Below are 9,183 nucleotides of genomic sequence, written 5' to 3'. Positions count from 1 at the left end.
TCGGCAGAACAAGTAGGCACATACAATACCAAATCTTTTTTCTTATCTATTATTTGGATGTCTTTTTGGAATACGTCGAAGAAATACTCGTCGAAACATTGAGAAGACAAGTATACTTTTGGGACTTCAAATGTCTTCAATTCCTCCTTTTCTTTGCCTACGTACACAAAAAAAGTTGGTTTCTTGCATGCCCTTTGCAACTTGAGTCCTATCTTTGGATTAATCATGTTCATCACCAACTGTTTAACGCTTTTGTTGAAACCAAACACTTCCATTAATTCAAAACCTCTGAATGAATAGCAAATATTTAGTAGGGGAGTATATATATGAAGCTTTAACTTGAAGAGAAAAGTTATGTGAATGATTTTTTATACTTTTGACTGCATATAGGTACTATATATATGTATGTGTGTTAGTGTTTTAAATCCTAATCCTAAGCATAATGGGGTCTCTTAGCCTTCCTTTTCCTATCCTGATTCGAGTCAGTTTAGTTACCTGAGGATATCTACTAACCAAATTAAATATTTTCCCCGGTTGGCTTGATTAGGAATTTAGGTATAGCTGCGTAAATTTAATATAATTAACGACCTTTCTACATGGCAAATAATTTGTCTAAATGTATGTCAATTTATTGGATTACTTCCAAGTTCGAGCTCTTACTTGTAATTCCGCCTCCTTTAAGGGCCAAAAACTGAATAATAAGTACAAGGTAAGTAACTTTTCCAAATTTGGCTCTCTGAAAGTCCCATAAAAGCCCAAATTCTAATCCTTGTCAAATTGGGCATATTCTTCAATTCCCCAAAAAGCTTAAATACATAAACATAGTACCCAAAAAGATAGTACCCAAATTCGAATCCGTCTTTTGTATGAAAAAAGTTCATTTTCGCTACTAATGTATACCACGTTGAAACCAAGAAACTTCAATCAATCATTAATCCAATAAAACATGTCAAGTCCTAATCAAGTTCAACACAACAACCTGAATAATCATTCTCAAAGTCATGATTTTTTACAAGTTTCCCCGAATCAAAACCTTCAAGAACTGCCACATAATCATAGGAATATATGATATGTCCCGAACGTACCAATTCATCCTTTCGACTTTCAAACATGGATTCGTAACTTGATGCAAGAGGCATTATCAGTGTATGAATTGATACAAATATCACAGTACCTAAAAATGAGAATGCATTACACTCCTGTAATGGATATAGATCTCGGCATGCGTCCAGATCCAGGAGCTGCTAACGAGCCAGAAACATGTACAATCTGCATAGTATGTAACCAAGCAAAAAACAATCATAATTTTGGTTCCTTTTTCTTACTAAATAAGCAGTTGATTATATAGAGTTTGATTTTCTTTTTTTCTTTTGTGAGCTAACTGGAGTTTATTGGTTTTGCCAGTTTGAGTATAAAAATGGAGATACTATAGGAAGACTTCAATGTGAACACGAGTTTCATGTGGACTGCATCAAGAAGTGGTTGCTGAGGAAAAAAGTTTGTCCATTGTGTAGGGGTTCAGTTGTGCCCGCACCATGACCACACAAGCGCCGAGTCAAGATTTTTAGTTTATGAGTTTTGAATTAAGTATAATTTTATTTTGTTTACCGTGTTCAGAATAAATTATTTGTACATACTAGATGAACTTTTTAATATAAATACAAGGTTTGAACAAGCCCGTAACTATTACAGTGGCTCCGCCTCCGCCCCTGCATGACCATGCTATAGTCTTAGTTGTTAGATTTCAATGACATACTAATTGATTATTAGTACTATTTCTTTCCTTTATTGATCAATTTAGTTTTTCCATTAACTTTTTATAGGGAAGTGCTGAGTCCAACTTTAAATATGAGAAACGTTCTCTTCATGTCACATGTTAAGGCCCAGTCATTGTTCTTGCTGTTAACATTCTTTGCTCCTTACAGAAAGCAGGTAAATTAGAAGAAATTCCCTTACTGTATTTTCAAATTTCAAGCCCAGTTATATTCGAAGCTTTTGACACCTTTAACATAACTGGTGAGCTAGTGTGTCCCTTGGGGTTTTAAGCGCAAATAAAGCATGGCTTTAATGTTGAAAGGCACAAATGGATCGGAAAATACAAATGTGTGTGTACTCCAAAACTAATGGTATAATCACGATAACAAATAAATGGACTAGGAAATTGAAAAAAATATTATGATAAAAAATATATATATCAATTGTTTATATGATTATCTTGTTATTAAATAACTAATTTAATATCATTTATAAAAGCAATATTTTTTAAATATTAATTTTAAATTTTTTATAATTAAATTTTATTTTAAAATTAAACCTTTGACTTGTGCAACCAAATGAATTACACCGTAATTACGTTAGACAAACAAACAAGTCTTTGTAATTATACCTAATTACTACCCTAAGAATTACGAGGTGAAGTGCTCAACATTATTTCAAGCGCCTTATATTCGCTTTTGACACCTTTAACATAACTTAAGCGTGTGTCCTTTGACAACAATGTTGAAAGGCCTAATTGTGTGTGTATGCCAAAACTAATAGTATAATCACGATAACAAATATATGATTAAAAAAAAATTATGGGCCAAATATCTTGAACTCAACATTATGCCCACATTCTAGTATCGTGATTCAAATATCTACTATCTACTATCAAGCCCATATTCTACTATCTAATAAATGGGGATAAGCAGGCAGCAGGTCAACATGACTGCCTGTTCTCCCAGGGTATTATTGTCTTTTCAGTTCATTTTGTGTTTATTTTTTGAATTTTAACAAATTATCATCAATTTTACCAGTTATTTTTATTGGTTTGATATGTGCAATTATAATAGCTGCTTTGTTATATTTGGCTGTGAAGACACTTTTGTCCTTTGTGGGCCCAAATCATCTTTTTAAGGACAGTAAGCCCAGTATTTGGACACCAATACATCACTGCTTGAGTGCATATGTATGTTAATGATTGCCACGTTTTGCTATATTTATAATGTGGTTTATATTTGTTAATAGCCAATATATATACCATGTAATAGAAAACATATTGAAATAAAAAAAATAAAAAAAGAATAATTCTGGGCTTTTCTTTTTTCGTTGCATATTTCTTGTGCGAGGTAAGTTTATAGTTTAGTAAAAAGCTAACCTAACTAATATGCTTAACTGTAAGGATAGCATATCACATCAAATGTCATTTGTTATTTTGCATGTTCATTTCTTTGAGAAAATTAAATTTAGGCTATGCATGAAAACTTGTACCGATTTGTGTTGAATTTGGAAAATAAAATTCGAAACATATCATACAAATTTATACGATTATAAATCATCTCATTAAGAATAAAATAAGAATTTTGAAGATAAATTATTTCTACATATGAACGAGTCAACATATTTCTTTTGGGATAGAAAAAATATTTCTTGAAATAAAAATATTTTGAGTTCATCAAAATTTTATTCATTTTAGAAATGAGTCATTGGGGCGCTTCCCCACTAGTATACAGATAGAAACTAAAAGGCATACTAACAAACAGAGATTCACATTTCACAAAATATTTAACATAAGGAAAATCAAAATTCCAACTTTTGGATTACATACTTATTAATCTGAGGGGTGTTTGATCACAATACTGGTACTAATTAATGAGGGTGGAGAGGCCGTGGAACAACATCAATTAGCTGGATCTTTTGAACTTCTCTACCAGAAAACTTGTTATATTCTACAACTACAAACAATGGAATCAAAATTCTTATGTCCTCACAAAGTTAGCAGAGTTGCACACAGTAGATTAATAGGCATCAAGACGAAAATCCAACTGCTGATTAGAGAAGTCACTCAACTTTGTTTTCCAATCCACAAGTCACTCAACTAAGGGTAGTTCACTCAGAAAGTCACCTAAATTTGTTTTCTAACCCAAAAGTCACTCAACTATTGATATTTCACTTAGAAAGTTAACTCAAGCTATTTAAGTGTCACTAAATTTTGCTAACATGGAATTTATATTTAAAGTCAAATTTTTAAGAATTAAAAAGGTAACAATTTTAATAATTTAATTGACCACCCCACTTGACCTGACCTGCTAAAAATATGTTGACCAAGAGCCAACGGATACAACTTACATAAATTAACAAAAAACATATTGAAAAATCAATATCATAATTCACAGAAAAAAAATATTGGAAAATATATTGAAAAATAATATCTTCATTCACACAAAAAATTGGTAGAGTGTTTCTTAGCAATAAAAATGATGCACACTTGTATAAGTTGGTAATTATCCTTTTTTCAGAAATTCATTCTTGCATCACATAAGTATCAGTTTTAAAACAAAACTATCGAGGTGAGTTATAAATAGGAGATTTAAGAGCGGCAAATTAAAATAAGCATCGAATTATGATTTTGACTGGCCAACTCTTGCAACCACAAGAAGAGTCTCCTCAAATGATTCTTTTGGAAATTTTCACTGGTATGTAATTCTTGTGAGTTCCAAAATATGTAATTAGTCTCCAGTATACTTTCTTGTGTGCTTCTTTTCTCTGTTTTTATTCTCTTCATCCCAATTTATATGAGGGTTCGGGGAGTCAAATAGTTTTTCGAGTATTTTATAATAAAATATATATATTAAAAAACTACATAAAAAGTACTATAAGTCTGCATAATTAATAATTCACAATATATGAAAATTGTTGGAGAAAATCGTAGTAAAAAAAAGAGTGACTTCCCAAATAGATCCACCATCATATAAATTGGGTCGGATGGAGTATCAGATATAAAAAAAAAAAAATCAGGGGAATAGCAATTGTAGGAATCAAGAAGACAACTTTGCTCGGTCGCCGGCTCCGGTTCCAATCCATTCTGTCAATTGCCTTAATTTGCTCTTCTCTGTTCTTATCTTTTTTTTTTTATTTTTTTTTATTGGGTTTCTCTTGCATTAATTTTTAAAACTAGTAATCGTATTTAATTTTTTATCGTTTTACCTATTGTAGATTCAATTTCATGTTTCATATGATTGAGCACAAAAAAGAACTTTGAAGAAAAAAAGGACCGAAACCTTGACGTAAAGTAGCGTTTAGATTAATCTTGAAATAAATAAAAAATTGAAACTATATGAAAAAACAAACCCTTACTCTGAAGTGGTAATTTTATTACATCATGATAATCTCCAAAAGAGAAAAAATAAAAATACAATCATAAAAAGCAAAAAAAAAATAAAATATTAACGGTCTAGTTGAATCCTGATGAATTAAAGAATCCTCTTGAAATAATCGGCAGAGCAAGTAGGCACATACAATACCAAATCTTTTTTCTTATCTATTATTTGGATGTCTTTTTGGAATACGTCGAAGAAATACTCGTCGAAACATTGAGAAGACAAGTACAGTCTTGGGACCTCAAATTTCTTCAATTCCTCCTTTTCTTTGCCTACGTACACAAAAAAAGTTGGTTTCTTGCATGCCCTTTGCAACTTGAGTCCTATCTTTGGATTAATCATGTTCATCACCAATTGTTGAACCCTTTTGTTGAAACCAAACACTTCCATTGATTCAAAACCTTTGAATGAATAGCAAATATTTAGGAGGGGGGTATATATATGAAGCTTTAACGTGAAGAGAAGTTATGTGAATGATTTTTTGATACTTTTGACTGCATATAGGTACTATATATATGTATGTGTGTTAGTATTTTAAATCCTAATCCTAAGCATAATGGGATTTCTTAATCTTCCTTTCCCTATCCTAATTCGAGTAAGTTTAGTTACCTGAGGATATCTACTTACCAAATTAAATATTTTCCCAAGTTGGCTTGATTAAGAATTTAGGTATAGCTACGTAAATTTAAAATAATTAACGACATTTCTACATGGCAAATAATTTGTCTAAATGTATGTCAATTTATTGGATTACTTCCAAGTTCAAGCTCTTACTTGTAATTCCGTCTCCTTTAAGGGCCAAAAACTGAATAATAAGTACAAAGTAAGTAACTTTTCCAAATTTGACTCTCTGAAAGTCCCATTAAAAACCTAAATTCGAATCCTTGTCAAATTGGGCATATTCTTCAATTCCAAAAAAAGCTTAAATACATAAACATAGTACCCAAATTCGAAATCCGTCTTTTTTATGAAAAAAGTACCTCTTCACTACTAATACCACATTGAAACCAAGAAACTTCAATCAATCATTAATCCAATAAAACATGTCAAACCCTAATCAAGTTCCACACATCAACCTGAACAATCATCCTCAAAGTCATGGTTTTTTACAAGTTCCCCCCAATCAAAACCTTCAAGAACTGCCACAGAATCATAGGAATACACGATATGTCCTGAACGTACCAGTTCGTCCTTTAGACTTTCAAACATGGATTCGTAACACGATGCAAGAGGCATTATCAGTGTATGAATTGATGCAAATATCACAGTACCTAAAAATGAGAATGCATTATATTCCTGTAATGGATATAGATCTCGGCAAGCGTCCAGATCCAGGAGCTGCTAATGAGCCAGAAACATGTGCAATCTGCATAGTATGTAACAAAGCAAAAAACAATCATAATTTTGGTTCCTTTTTCTTACTAAATAAGTTGATTATATAGATTTTGATTTTCTTTTTTCTTTTGTATGCTAATTACTGAGTTTATTGGTTTTGCCAGCTTGAGTATCAAAATGGAGATACTGTAGGAAGACTTCAATGTGAACACGAGTTTCATGTGGACTGCATCAAGAAGTGGTTGCTGAGGAAAAAGATTTGTCCATTGTGTAGAGGTTCAGTTGTGCCCACTCCATGAGCAGTTATAGTCTTAGTTGTTGAATTTCAGTAACATAATTTGTAATCTTTACTCATCATTTTAGTTTTTCCGAAGTTTTTTTTTATAGGGGAAGTGCTGAATCCAACTTAAAAATATGAGAAACCTTGCCTCCATGTAACCCGTTCATATGTGATGTCTTGTTAAGGCACAATCATTGATCTTAGGGGTCGTTTGGTTGCTGGTAATAAGAGTTATGTAGGTATTAGTAATGCACAGATTAGTTATGCTTTAATGCAAGATTAATTATGCAGGGTTTATTTATCCATCTTCTGCCCTACATAAAATAGTACTACATAAATTTCCGCAACTTATAGTACATGCATTAGTTATGCGAAAAGGAAAAACATGAGCCAAACATTGTATTAGTAATAGTATATTTTATGTGGAAAAAAAAAAACCAACCACACATTGAATCACTTATGCTAGATTCTATGTGGAGATTATTTTCTCCATTTTTGTGACCAAACACAATGTATAAAGTTATGCTAGTAATGATACATGGATAACTCCTATCAAACCGGTAACCAAACGACCCCTTACTGTTCACATTCCTCTTCTCCTGACAGAAAGCAGGTAAATTAGAAGAAATTGCCTTTTGTGCTTAAATTTCAAGCCCAGTTATATTTGACAGCATTGTTAGATTTCAATTTATTTGAATCTCAAATTTAAAGTTTTTCACACCTTAACCTTACCGGTTGAGCCAGCCTGATTAATAAGAGACCATTAGTAGCACTTGATTAGAAAAAGCCACCTTGAACCCAAGCAGATACATATAGAAACTAAAGGCAGACTAACAATTCATTTCAAATATAACCACTGCCTTTCATATGCATTGACAAACAGAGATTCACATTTCACAAAACTTGGGGCAACTTTCAGTTTAAATCCTGATTTGGAAAATGGCACTTGCTTCGTCATATAGTTAACTTATAAATGCAACACCACAGCTTACCGGAAAGTATATGATTTCCAGGTTGACGATTTTAGCACCTCATAAAGGCAAAGAGATATGAAGCTAAGCCTGTAGGGTCGCCAATGCCATTTTCCAGTTTTCTAGTCCAGGCTTACCTCAATAGAATTTATGTTAGAATTATATTTGGACTTCAAACGTATTTTCACATAGCGTATGTCTAGAGTTGCTAGTTCTCCATAAGTTGTTGGGACAGTTTCTTCCTCTGTGTTCATTTATTCGTAATTTTGGGCTCTTCAAGGATTATCTTGATTCATCAATTGCAAATTACAGTGTGAATGTCATAAAAACAATTATGACTAAACCATCCGGTCAAAAATATCCGTCAGTGGCGGGGTAGAGTGGACTTTGATTTACTTTGACAAATTGATCGACTTTCACTAATACAATACAACTTGTAGTAATTTAAAAAAAAAAAAAAAAACAACAACTTTGAAACTAACAACAGTGTATTGGTGTCTAATGAATTTAGTATCATGATCGAACATTCCACTAGTGCCCTGAAAGAATAGGACTTTCTGGTTGACGTTTTTGGCACATCCCATAAAGCCATGTGGGATCACCAATGCCATTTTCCAGTTCTCCATTCCTCAATAATGCAGCACTTCGTTAAAAAATTGAGTACTAATTTATGTTGGAATAACATTATGCATTAGTTAAAGTAATTTCTTTTGAACAATATTCTTACTTTTGACAGTTTTCTGTTATTAAGTAACAATATTTTTACCTTTGAACTAAAGACTATATGGTAATCAAGTCTGGTGTCATGTAATTTTATTCCTATGACCAACATGGAAGAAAAGAAAAGAGGGTTGAAATTTGATCTCATCGTTCTATAGGAGAAATTATATATTTTGCCAGGAAAGTTACCAGCAATTGATATTGTCCAAAGATCAGTATAAAGAGCTTTGATTTTGTGTAGCAATTAGTTTATGATTGCTTTTTCTATACTTGTTTTGATGACATGCCTCGTAGATAACCAATATTTTTATCCAGAAGCTTAAAATAAGGGTGTTGTACTAATGAGTTGGATACAAAAATGATGTAAGCAACAAAATGCATTCTTAGGCTAATTTCATAGTTAAAGGATTATTAGTGTTTCATGTTAAAGGCGAGGACCATTTTAATTCAAAGGACAAACTTAAGGGACTAATTTTGGACCGATTATCTCACTCTTAAAGTGGCTTTTCACCAATTGTTACTTTTCTAAGATTATTGTATGTACTTGCCTGAATTTGTTAAAACAAAAGAAAAGGATAAATGACTTTACTAGATAATTTTAAAAAGTTGATGCGTGACCATTTAACTCCTGAGAATCAGTAGCCATATTTATACGCCATGAGTGGAAAACTGGAAAATGGCATTAGCGACCCTACAAAGAATGTGATATTCTTGACTGTATGATGAAGCAAGTTCGATT

The sequence above is a fragment of the Lycium ferocissimum genome, chromosome 9 (assembly GCF_029784015.1).
Source record: "Lycium ferocissimum isolate CSIRO_LF1 chromosome 9, AGI_CSIRO_Lferr_CH_V1, whole genome shotgun sequence".
Taxonomy (NCBI): domain Eukaryota; kingdom Viridiplantae; phylum Streptophyta; class Magnoliopsida; order Solanales; family Solanaceae; genus Lycium; species Lycium ferocissimum.
Note: the sequence above shows the minus strand (reverse complement) of the source record.